We start from the raw sequence: 14,021 nt of genomic DNA, 5'->3' as shown, positions 1-14,021 counted from the left end.
GAATCATTTAATTGAGAAATGTTAATGTTCTAGAAACTTGTTTTTTATTGATGGATTTGAAAAAAGCTGATACTGAACGCTGACATTATGTGAACTCTCATATTTATACCAGGAAATACTTTAAATAGGTGGTGCAGAGGTGAAACCTTTTTATTTAGTGATTAATCTTATCCAGAAACGAATTTATTTATAAAATGTTGTTCAATTGATGCCTCGTATACGTAGAAAATTCAGAATATCTTCATTGTTATTTCCTGAATCGTTTTTGTCTGCATCATTTATTTAGTATACTATTTATTCATAAAGAAATTGCCATCAAAACAGCAGTAGTTCATTAGTTTGTAAGAATTCTTGTTTGTATTGATAGCGCTAGTTCTGTATTTCGTTTTTGCGGGAGCTTGTTAATATAATGTTAGTAATTAAGTGTTAGCCTAAATAAATTTGATAGATGGATTTACTTTAAGTTAATTAAAAGAATTATTTTTAATTTATATATTTGTCTAGGTACGATATTTCTAATTGTAATGTAACAGAAGAATTCAAGTTCATATACTAACCAATAATCTGCTTGCTGAAGTGTAGTTGTGATCTGAGGTATTAAATAATGTACTGATTTAAATAAACAATTTTTATTTATTTAGTTTTATAGTTTAAAAGCAAGCATAACATTTACCAAGCAATTTGGCCAGTTGCAGTAGAATTACACATATATAGTCACTGCATTTTTTACCAACATTTAATAATTACATTTTTAATGAAGACTACAAAATAGTGTACAACATTCTGGAAGGAGTTAATGAAATGTTTTAATCAGACATTGATTAATATTTGCTTATTTTGTATATGTTTCTAATGATAACTATATTATCTACAATCATGGTGGGTATAAATGTTCACTTTAATTTCTTTTTTAGTATAATGTAGTGACAAATTTAGTATTAAGAATATCTTACCAGGTGTCTGAATATATACCTTTTTCTTTTTTTGACATTGCTATCCTGGTTAACTAATGTGTTTTTTCTAGGTATTATTCTAACTTGAGTAAGAAATTTTAAAAATCCTAATTAGGCATGCCTGTAAAATAATTAGTTATTTTTTTAGATTAGCTTTTAAATTATTAAGGTTAGTTACTTTCTTCACATCCAGAAAAAAAATCAATTTCTGTTTTGCTGAGACAGTTGTGTTGGAAAATATCTGTATAAGTACTTTTACAAAGAGACTTTAAAGGAATCAGGATCTTAATAGCACAGATGATGGATATTTATAATCTCCAATTAGTTATTTTGGATAAAACAAGCAAGAACAGTTGACAGAATACATTATTGTAGATTTATTTAAATAACAGATAGGAGGGTATGTTTTGCAATAGCATGTTGTTTGATGATGACAGGAATGTTTTTATGTTAATGATTTATTAATTAGAACCAGTATTTTTTTTATAGCTTTCTAAAGATTCTTGACTAAGTTTAGTTTTTGTGATAAACTGCAAAATAACAGTATTTTTTTACTAGAAAACCAAATAGTAATGATTAAATTGCAAAATAAAAGATCATTTAGTTAACAAAACTAAGTGATAATGTTAAGAATGACAGTAAAAATGAAGATTGTATTGATAGTATCGTAACCAGAAGCTAGAAAAAGTTAATCAAGATCAGAGATTAAATGTTGACAGCAAAGAAGAATATTTCCAATTACAGTATAGAATGCAATACTTTATAAAACTTTAAAAATGTATTGTTGCCAGTTGATAAATTAAAAGTAATAATAATACTATTATATTAATAGTAATTATATGATTTTTTTTTATAACTGTGTGCTCTGGATTTGTTTAACATTGAATCTGCTGACAGTTTTGTTAAAACCTAAAACTTTGTTAAAAAAAATAGGTATATTTTTGTTTGTGTACTGTTAACAATTCATGTACACAAATGACGTCATGTACAAGTAACAGTTGTCAATAATTGTTATTAAGTACTAAAACAAAATAAAGTTCCTACTTTTGCTATTCTATTAACCTTAGATTGGCCGAGTATTGTTGAGTTATTCTCCAGTAAAGGTGCACCAAGTAGTGAGTTTTTGTAGGTCTTTAAAATATTGGGTTTTCTTTATCTTAAATTGTTGCATTAAAAAATAATATTTTTGAAATAAAATTTGTAAGTAATCTAATTTTTACTTGCTTTTCTTTAACTCACAATGTTATTTTCATGTCTGTTATCAAATCTTGCATCCTTAATTTAATATACTTCCTGACATTGCTGATTGATGAAATTTTGCACAATTACTAAGGTTGGGTGACAATACAATATTCTACCATTACTTTTGCAAACATTCTTGTGTATGGGGATAAATTAAGCGTATGGGTGTAAAATATTGCAAAACGGCTATGTGGGGTTTTTGCGGTTGCAGATGATATAAAAACTTCACTGTTTCATTACTTCGTATAGTAAATGTTTGATTGAAAATTTGTTTGATATTTTATAAATGTATTAGAAATTTTAATATATGATGATATCTGTTGAAATCCAAATTAGCCTATTAATTAAACTCATGAAATGTGTGATAATAATTTGATTAAAGTATGACTAAAAGTATGAAGCAAGTTTTTAAAAATGTTGAAAAATTTGTTATATTGTTTACATTTTTTTTTTTTTTTTTTTGTCTTCAGTCATTTGACTGGTTTGATGCAGCTCTCCAAGATTCTCTATCTAGTGCTAGTCGTTTCATTTCAGTATACCCTCTACATCCTACATCCCTAACAATCTGTTTTACATATTCCAAATGTGGCCTGCCTACACAATTTTTTCCTTCTACCTGTCCTTCCAATATTAAAGCGACTATTCCAGGTTGCCTTAGTATGTGACCTATAAGTCTGTCTCTTCTTTTAACTATATTTTTCCAAATGCTTCTTTCTTCATCTATTTGCCGCAATACCTCTTCATTTGTCACTTTATCCACCCATCTGATTTTTAACATTCTCCTATAGCACCACATTTCAAAAGCTTCTAATCTTTTCTTCTCAGATACTCCAATCGTCCAAGTTTCACATCCATATAAAGCGGCAATCCAAACATATACTTTCAAAAATCTTTTCCTGACATTTAAATTAATTTTTGATGCAAAATATTTACATAAATGTTACAAAAATATGTGCATCAAGTGATGTGAAAATAGAAATAAGATGTAAAGTAACAGAAGTTTTTGTACATCACCTTACTCAGTCTTTATTGGTAATGGCCCTAAAACAGTTATGAGAATCCCTTAGAAAACATTTTTTTAAAGAGAATCAATTTTTTATTACAGTAGCTCATTATTTTTATTATTTCATAAGAGAACAAACATTTCTTTGACAAAAAAAAAACTTTGAAAGTCAATTCATACTAGCAGAACACATATAAATACTTTATAACTATGACAGGTAAATTTGACACAAAATACAATAAATCAAGATCAAAGTACATTGCAACAATTGTGAAATTTTAAACACACTAAACACGACAAAACCAAGATGTTAAATTAACGAACATAATATACATAAAATATATTGTTTAACTACATAATAAAAATGCTTTTTAAGATAGATGACATTAATGTAGTACCACCGCTAACTGAGCTAAAGTAGGAGCTGATAATTATTACAGGAGGTCCTTGGAAGACTAATTTCGTTGAAGTTTGAAAATTAATCGTCAAGTTATTTTTATTATCTTTAAAGCTATAAATTTTTAGACAGTGTTTTAACATATAAAGTTTCTCCTTCATTTAATTATCTTTGGAATGAAATACAGTCATCCGGTAACATGGAATGAAATAAAATATTTACTTTAAAAAAAAAATGTTATGTTTTTTAGAAAAAATATTATTTATTTTATTAGGAAAACATTTAATCAAATAATCTTCATGGCGGAGTAGTAGTGTCTCAGCCTTTCATCTGGAGGTCCTGGGTTCAAATTCTGTTTAGAGATGACATTTTTTATACGAATGTTCATTTCATATTCCCAGTTACAAGCTTGGAGTTTATATGTTAAATCAAAATTCTTGAAACATATTTATAATCAGTGAATTGATAAAATTCAAATTAAGAGATTTTAAGGTGATTTCAAAAAAAGGGAGGTGCACAACTAGATGTACAACAGTCCTAAATCCAAAATTTCAACATTCTCGTGTAACTAAAAAACAATTAGCGAGATACGTTCATACAGATGTCATGCCAAAACTAGTCAAAATGGATTCAGGGATGGTAAAATGGATACTTCTGTTGAAATTTGAAATTTTTTGCCAGTACAATACTTCTTCATTGTAATTCATACAAGGACGTAAAAACAAAATAAATAAGATAAGGCATTTATATTTCTGTAAGTAGTAAGTCACAATTCCTGTTTAAACCGATTTCTAACATCACTCAGGTATTACTATATGTCTTGTATTTTCTTTTATCTTAGAGTAAAATTATTACAGAATACTCTTTTGTTCTAAATAGAAGTTAAAAACTAAGAAGAAAATTTGACTCATAGTAATGTTAAAACAATGGTAGAAATATTAGCAAAATAAAAGGTTTTCATTGCATACCTCCTCATTACTTTATTATAAAGATTTATAAAAGGAATAAAGGATCATCAAATTGAAGAGTAAACATCAAATACAGATTTAAAATGGAGTGAAGAAAGTAAGCAGATGCACTTAGAAATATTGGGAAGAAAGGAAAAACAAAACACATCAGTAGAAGAAATTGTAACTGCAAGCTTACGCAAAACTGTATGAGACTAGAATAAATTCATTGCAATTAAGTAGGAATAATGGTTACAAAAAATGGATGAATTATAGTGAAAGTTGATGTGGACAAAATTATTTATGATGGTTTCAAAATAAACATGTTTATTATAATAATGAAGAATTGTGATATTTCATGCAATCATATGCAAACTACTGTGTTTTCATTGCTACAATATAAGAAACTCTGTTATTTGTAAAGTAGAAAAGGGAGTAACTGGGAGAAACAGAAGAAATATTGAAATTGGAGCACCATAAAAATTTGGGGTTTACTTAAGAAAATTAAAATAAATGTTGGGTTTAATGAATGATAGGATTATACAGTTTAGGTAGAAAATTTATGTTGATTTGCAGGTAGTGTACTGTTTAGTATAATGCTAGGGCTGGAACAATCCTATGAACCGGTATGTGAATGAATATACTTGATATGTAAGGTAACTGATATTTAATGACACTGTTCACTAAACTATAAGACATAATAAATAGAAATTTATTTTTATGATACACTGGCGGAGTGGAGCCATGTTATTTACAACAAATACTAATCACGATAACTTGCGGAGCCGAGGATGTTGTCCTGACAAGTGCTAAACACGACTGGATAAATGACTCTAGGATAAGTTTCATTTTTACAAGCAGACACTCAACCTTTTGTAAAGGAAACAATAGCCCTTAAGCACTATCTCAGTCAGCTTAAGAACAATTTAGGAAAGATGGAATGGTAAATTAAGTTCAGATACTTTATTGCAAGTTCACTAGGGCTAAAACATAGACTTCTTGTGATTTTCAGCATATTTATGTTACAGTAATGTAAACTTAATGTTATTAAATAAATATTTCTCTGTACTTATAAATACATATACAGGAATGGGTAGACAACGTACTAACATATATATATATATATATATATATATATATATATATAGTTTGGTCTGCAACAGCATCAGTTGAGAACCAAGTGACTGATTGCTTTCAAATTTGTATGGTACACACATGTTATCCTGGGGAAGGTTTTTAGCCATAGATCAAGGCCCTAGCTCCTATGGGAGTGAAATTTTGATTTGAAGGTATTCATTAAAGAAACAAAAATTAATCCTTTTACTTAAAATAACTCATTCTTTTGTTTTTAATGAATATCTGTAAAATATTTATTTTTGTTGCATCCATTTGGATAGTGAACACATCTGGCTAGATGTGTTCACTAACACAGGCATCTCTTACCAGCTGGAGTATATATAAATGTGTATATATTTAAATAACAAACATGTTTCTAAAAATAGTAAATTAACATAGCTAAATGTTATAATAAATGAATATAAAACTGATAGACTAAGCTATTTTTTTACAGGTTTGTAGTAATAGAATGCATTAAGATACAATCATAAAAAACAGTAGGTAAGAGAATATCAAACAGATACATATATAATCCATACTAAATAATTTGATGGAAGTATAATAAATATCAATGTTTTTTTTCCATGATAAATTCAATAATAGAATTAAAACTGACAACGCAGGCTATCAGTTTGTAAATAATGAAAGGATATTCCAAGAAAATTATCCAAACAGTGATTGTAAATAGAAAAAAGATAATGTATTGGTGTGAATAAATAATGTAAGTATAATATTTTTATTTAATCTTGTCTTCTTTATTAGGTTTTGATAAGTTCCAGAATAATATTGTTTTGAATAAATTTATAACAACACTTAACTTGATTTGTTTCCCGCGTAGATTTTAAAAATCGGATAATAATGGCGGCATATGTAAGATTGTTTTTTGTAATCGACGTGGGAACGCGTAAAATTCATTACCTTTTTTTTTTCCTGTTTAGCCTCCGGTAACTACCGTTTAGATAATTCTTCAGAGGATGAATGAGGGTGATATGTATGAGTGTAAATGAAATGTAGTCTTTCTTGTACAGTCTCAGTTCGATCATTCCTGAGATGTGTGGTTAATTGAAACCCAACCACCAAAGAACACCGGTATCCACGATCTAGTATTCAAATCCATGTAAAAATATCTGGCTTTACTAGGACTTGAACGCTCTAACTCTCGACTTCCAAATCAGCTGATTTGGGAAGACGCGTTAATCACTAGACCAATCCGGTGGGTTAAAATTCATTACCTAACAACATGGATCTGCACGGTTAGCGTCCTTTCTAACGTACTCTTAACGGTTAATAATTAATTTAACGATGTGGATTGATTTGTTAGTTGTAATAATCTTATTTGAATGCTTACTGTTTCTGCGAATAATGAAATACTATTTTGTTTGGAGGTTTTCAACTAAAAGTATGTAATGAACGACATGTAGTTAATTTTCTTAATTTGTACACAATATGAATGTGAGTTTTGAAACCCGTTTTACATTAATTTTTTTCAGTTGTACTTAATACTAATGGTGTTATCTAAATAATATAAAACTGTAAGTAACTTTTAAGACGTCATGTTTATAGTCAATTTAGATGCATCTTTTATTTGAAACTTTAATATTTTTTTTGCCCGTGGACAAATTTTCGTTTTATTATTCATGCCTGTAGTTAGCTCTACTTTCCGTGTTAATAATTATTTTTAATATTAAGGCATACTGGTTATTGTTGCTGAAATTATTTACCCATCCCAGCTATCTATTTTAATGGTTTGTTTAAAGGGTTTAATATTTGTACTTGAAGAAATGCTTGAACATTTACTGCCTCGCACAAATGATATAAATGTAACCCTCAAAAACGTTATTTATAAACTCAAATTTGTAATAATGCTTTTGTAAAATGCATAGTGCATTTATTCATCGAAGGGCATGACAAAAATAACATAAAACTAAAGTTATTAATAATTGAGTTTAAGATTAATGTAATTTTTCTTCCAAGTCATTTGTAACTAATTATTGGCTCCTTCCAATAATAAATAGGAATGAGATAGTAATAGCTGCATAAAGCATTTGAAATTTTTTACCTGCCGCCCATATTGAGAATCATAAAGATTCTAGCGCTCTAAAAATATTTAAATTAATCATCTGTTAAAAATAATAATTACATTTGCAGTTTTTAAGATGGTCTCTTAAATACAGCAATTGCAATTATTGTTTTTAAACGTGGCATATCCTATTTCTTAGTTAAATTTTAAATATCCTATTTCTCATTTTAAATGAGCAATTAAAACATTAAATCATATTTAAAGTATTTTTATTAAATTTTCTTATCTATATAGTTACATAACAACAATATTGCTACCATATTCATTATAACAATACAATAATTAAAATAAAGCTTTCAATTGAACAATTTTTTGTCTAGTGTAGTAGGTGTTTAATTTTAGTTTGAAATATCAGGAAAACATATTTTTGCCTTTTTTTTAATCATTGCCTGCCTGAACGTTCCCAATTTTTTGTGGGCCTTTCACTGTCACCCTGAATGTCTGCAGTGCTCACAAGGGGGCATTTTTTAGCCCATTTTGAGAATAAATGTTTAAACTATTTTTTTTTTTTTTTTTAATTGGGTATAAAATCTACATTAATTTGTAACTTTGTAATACAATTTCTAAACTTTCTGTTGTTAAAATTTTTGGATTTCTTATTTTGTTGTAATGTCAAAAAGTGTAATGTGCTCTATATACATATTTGTATATTTACAACTTTTATAAGGTTTTTCCAAAGAAATTTTGTAGGTCTTTGGAACAGTATAAGACTTAGGCAAAACTACTGTTTTTTTAAAATCAAATTCACTTTTTTGAGTGAATATAATATTTATTGAACACATCCTTGATGTTTTTATAATAAACTTTCATAGAATTATATAATCTAACAGTAGTAAATGAAACATAAATGGGTATGTACATAGGTTGTTCTGTTACTTAAGCGGCTTAAATTAATGTTTAGTATTAAGTGTCTTCAAAATAACCGTTTTAAAATATAAGAGAATCTTTATTTAAAAAAAAAAATACTTTTCATTGTTTATACACTGAAATGAAATTCTTTTCATGAAGACACTTAGACATAAAACATTGTCACAGTAAGGTACAACTCGAATGAGTTCTTAAATGCACTATATTGTTTGTTTTGAAGAAGCCACTATAGTTATAGTTTAAGTTGAGTTTTTAAAAAAAGTTACAGTTTTAAAAATAAATATAAGTCTTAGGAATTCTTGAGAAAATTTGCGATCAGTCTTTGTAAGGATCACCCATGCATAGTGTCCTGAGTTCTTTCTTTTCCAAATTACTTCATTTTTCCCTAAACTTTTCTTTTCTTTCTTTGATCCATTCACTGTGTTTCCTTTTCTGTTCCTCTGGAAATGTAGATTCATCCACAAGTTTTCTGAAAAATTTCACCAAAAATTATTTCTTTGGAGATATTTAATAATTAGAAATCAATTCTTTTGAACTAGCTTATTGGTTTACTTTTTTTTTAAAACAAAGTTAAATATTTGTTTTATTTATTTAGATTCAACCATTCCATTGAAGTGACCATATAAAATTTTAGTTTTTCTAATTGTATACTTTTCAAAATTTTGGTCAATTTCGTCACATTTGCTTAAATTTTTACTGTTAGGATTCCTGTAAGGAAAGATAACACAGTCCTGGATAAGACGATAAAATATCCAGACCTTGTAAGGAAATACCTTTGTGGGTTGATCATTTCTTTTCTTCATTTGTAGCGTTTAATTAATTTTTTTTCTGGATAAGAGGACAATAGGAATAAGGTTACCTGCAGCACTGCATTATTTGGAGACAGTTATTTGGAAATTGTTTCCTGAATGATTAGAAAATTGACTCTGGCAGTGAGATAATAACTAGAAATCATGAAACAGATTTGCATCCCAACCCATGTAGGGGAAGACGCCCATCTTGTTACAATTCCAGTCACCATACCTCCTCCCCTTGTCTTAATGTAGGTAGGAGTCTGTCATATGACTTCTGGTCATGGTACTATGTTGTACTGTAATTTTTCTATATTGAGGACTTCTTTTCATATACGGGCCATATTAGTTTCTGCGAAAGGTCTGACCTTATTGATTCTATATTTGATTGTTGGTTTTTCATTTGGTTCTTGATATTATTTCTCAGATATTCTTTTTGACTATCAGTTTATTCTTTGTGATTGGTATTATTTCAGCCGTTGTAGGTCCAAGGTTTGAATTCCGGTTAGGCATGTCAATTTTTATTCGCTGTTACATACAATTTTCATATTCCACATATAAGCTTCATGCTTATGGGGCGAAAGCATAAAATTATAAATATAGAAATTAACATACTAAAGATCTGGATGAGTTTTAACCAAGCCTTATTTTACTACCTGAAATTTTTAATGAATCATGTATATTCACTAAATACTTCGTGTTTTGGGGGTGACTATAATTTTTCAGATTCTACTTACAAAATATATACTTAGGAAAAGTGGCAGAAAAGTTGCAATTTCGCCTTCATTCTCACTGTCGATGAGTCTAAGAAAAATTCCATTTACATATCCACCATAAATAGGAGAGTGTCGGACTAGCACTGTCTGCAATTTAGTTAAATAACATTAATATTTTGAAAACGTCTTGTTAAAACTTTTAAAAAATTAGGATTCTAAATACCTTCGCAAATTACAAAATGGCAGCCATGTTTATTGTTATCTCTGTAAACATTAGTGTTATCGAAATGTATGTTTGTGCTAAAATATTAAGCCTTTTCTTTTGAACAACATGACCTAGCATAAACAATACTTGATAGTATTTTGAAAATTTTCCCAATTTGGGTTTTAAAGGTCAAGATAGTATAAAATAGTAAATAATACTTTATCCATAAGTATAGGTGAGGGGTACAGATGACCCTCAAATCCGCTAACCTGATGATAGAACCCATCGTGTAATGTTTTTAAATTACAACCACTTAAATTTTTTCATCATTCACGGAACAATGAAGAAATAAGTTGTTGGACCTATATTTGATACTTAAGACGAATGTCATTTCATGTCGAACCAGATGTGAAATAAATAAATGACGTTAAACAAAATGAAATTACATTACAGAAGAATCAAATACTGAACATTACTCAAGCAGAACTAAGGTGACCTAATTTGTGAGTTGTGAACCTAGGAATTTGCACGTTTCACCAAATACTATGTCAAAAAATGGGATTTATTCTCGGGTCACCAAAGTGGCTTTACAAAATGTTACACTGGCCAAAAAATTTTTTTACCACCTCTACTCATAAAACTAGGCCTGATGAAGAATTTTGCTAAAACATCATATGCTTTATGATTATTTAATATTACTTATTAATATTTTTTAAATATGAAATATTTAACAAGTTAACAGGTCACTTATTTAGCATGTCAATTTAGTGATTTTTCAGTACCATTTACTAGGTAGAACTTTCGAATAAACAAAATGTTGATTCAGCAGCCTTTTTTCTACAAGGTAGTGCTAATTGGTCTTTGAGTTTATTACTGATTTTTTATGAAATTCTTTACATATAGATCAGGAAGAGCTATGTGACAAATTTCATCCAGTTTATCTGGAATAATTTGAGAAAAAGATAATTTAAAAAGCTATTACTGATTTGAGTGAAGCATGATATCATTTTTTAAATTTACAATTCAAATGAAGACATCACCATATTCAGGTCTACTAAAAAAGGCCTCTTTTTACATTTCATTTCCTTTTTATAGTTTCTTTCACTAGAGAGTAGTCTGCTGCACACCACAATACACCGAAGTGCAATTCTCAGTTGATCTATTTTTTCAGTCCCAAGATTTTTTTTTGTCTTCAGTCATTTGACTGGTTTGATGCAGCTCTCCAAGATTCTCTATCTAGTGCTAGTCGTTTCATTTCAGTATACCCTCTACATCCTACATCCCTAACAATCTGTTTTACATATTCCAAATGTGGCCTGCCTACACAATTTTTTCCTTCTACCTGTCCTTCCAATATTAAAGCGACTATTCCAGGTTGCCTTAGTATGTGGCCTATAAGTCTGTCTCTTCTTTTAACTATATTTTTCCAAATGCTTCTTTCTTCATCTATTTGCCCCAATACCTCTTCATTAGTCACTTTATCCACCCATCTGATTTTTAACATTCTCCTATAGCACCACATTTCAAAAGCTTCTAATCTTTTCTTCTCAGGTACTCCAATCGTCCAAGTTTCACATCCATATAAAGCAACAATCCAAACATATACTTACAAAAATCTTTTCCTGACATTTAAATTAATTTTTGATGTAAACAAATTATATTTCTTACTGAAGGCTCGTTTAGCTTGTGCTATTCGGCATTTTATATCGCTCCTGCTTCGTCCATCTTTAGTAATTCTACTTCCCAAATAACAAAATTCTTCTACCTCCATAATCTTTTCTCCTCCTATTTTCACATTCAGTGGTCCATCTTTGTTATTTCTACTACATTTCATTACTTTTGTTTTGTTCTTGTTTATTTTCATGCGATAGTTCTTGCGTAGGACTTCATCTATGCCGTTCATTGTTTCTTCTAAATCCTTTTTACTTTTGGCTAGAATTATTATATCATCAGCAAATAGTAGCATCTTCAACTTTTCACCTTGTACTGTTACTCCGAATCTAAATTGTTCTTTAACATCATTAACTGCTAGTTCCATGTAAAGATTAAAAAGTAACGGAGATAGGGAACATCCTTGTCAGACTCCCTTTCTTATTACGGCTTCTTTCTTATGTTCTTCAATTGTTACTGTTGCTGTTTGGTTCCTGTAAATATTCTTCTATCTCTATACTAAAAACCTAATTTTGTTTAAATGCTGAACATATATTCTATTCTATGTTATGAAAAGCCTTTTCTAAGTCTATAAATGCCATGTATGTTGGTTTGTTTTTCTGTAATCTTCCTTCTGCTATTAATCTGAGTGCCAAAATTGCTTCCCTTGTCCTATACTTTTCCTGAAACCAAATTGTTCTTCTCCTAGCACTTCTTTTACTCTCCTCTCAATTCTTCTGTCCAGAATTGTAGTTAAAATTTTCAATATGTGAGTAGTTAAGCTAATTCTTCTGAATCCTTCACATTTATGTGTTTCTGCTTTCTTTGGTATCATGACAGTAACACTCTGACGTTTCACGGAACTTCCCCTTTTTTGTAAATATTACACACCAGTTTGTATAATCTACCTATCACTTCCTCACCTGCACTGCGCAGTAATTCTGCAGGTATCCCATCTATCCCAGAAGCCTTTTATCCCATTCAAATCCTTTAATGTTCTATTAAATTCAGATCTCAGTATTGTATCTCCATTTTCATCTTTTTCTACTTCCTATATAACACCAGTCTCTAATTCATTTCCTCTGTATAACTCTTCGATTTATTCCACCCACCTATCAACCTTTTCTTTCATAGTATAAATTGGTGTACCATCTTTATTTGACACATTATATTTTAACATGTGTATCACAATATTTTCCTTAACTTACTTGTATGCTCCATCTATTATACCAATGATCATTTCTCTTTCCACTTCTGAACACTTTTTTTTAATCCACTCTTATTTCACTAATTTGCACTTCCTGTTTGTAGTATTTCTTAATTGTTGATAGGTCCTTTTAAACCTTCACACTAGCATTCTTATAATTTCTACTCATCCATCAGCTGCAATATATTCTCTGATATCCAAGGTTTTCTACCAATTCTCTTTATTCCACCTAAGTTTGCTTCTCCTGATTTAAAAATTTCCTTTTTAACATTTTCCAATATTTCTTCTATATTATGTACTTTACTTTTTACTCAGACCTCTTGTGATGTCCTCCTCAAAAATCTTCTTCACCTCCTCTTCCTCAAGCTTCTCTAAATTCCACTGATTCATCTGGCACATTTTAATCAGATTTTTAAACCCCAGTTTTCATTTAATTATCACTAAATTATGGTCGCTATCATTGTCTGCTCCATGATATGCTTTGCAGTCGATAAGTTGATTTCTAAATCTTTGCATAACCATGATTAATCTAGCTGATACCTTGCAGTATCGGCTGGCTTTTTTCATGTGTATATTCTTTTATTATGATTTTTACACTGGGTGTTGGCAATTACTAAATGATACTTTGTGCAAAACTCAATAAGTCAATCCCCTCTTTCATTTCTTTTGCCCAGCCTGTATTCACCCATAATATTTCCTTCCTTGCCTTTTCTGATGCATTCCAACTATTATTAAATTTTCATTCTCTTTTATGCATTTAATTGCTTCATCAATTTCTTCGTATACACACTCTACCTCATCATCATCATGATGAGCACTTGTAGGAATATAGATGTTAACAATCGTT

The 14,021-nt window shown here is 29.2% G+C and overlaps 1 long non-coding RNA gene across 1 annotated transcript in view; it reads left to right on the top strand.

Moving 5' to 3' along the window:
- The window catches only part of LOC142330162 (uncharacterized), a 57,291-nt gene that overhangs the window by 531 nt on the left and 42,739 nt on the right, over positions 1–14,021 (top strand). The window contains exons 2-3 of the long non-coding RNA XR_012757711.1: positions 505–879; positions 6,113–6,379. This is a non-coding gene — a long non-coding RNA (uncharacterized LOC142330162). The remainder of the gene's footprint in view (positions 1–504; positions 880–6,112; positions 6,380–14,021) is intronic.

This window comes from Lycorma delicatula, chromosome 9 (assembly GCF_047948215.1).
Source record: "Lycorma delicatula isolate Av1 chromosome 9, ASM4794821v1, whole genome shotgun sequence".
In the NCBI taxonomy this organism is placed as follows: Eukaryota; Metazoa; Arthropoda; class Insecta; order Hemiptera; family Fulgoridae; genus Lycorma; species Lycorma delicatula.
Note: the sequence above shows the minus strand (reverse complement) of the source record. Positions and strands in the feature narration are given on the sequence as shown.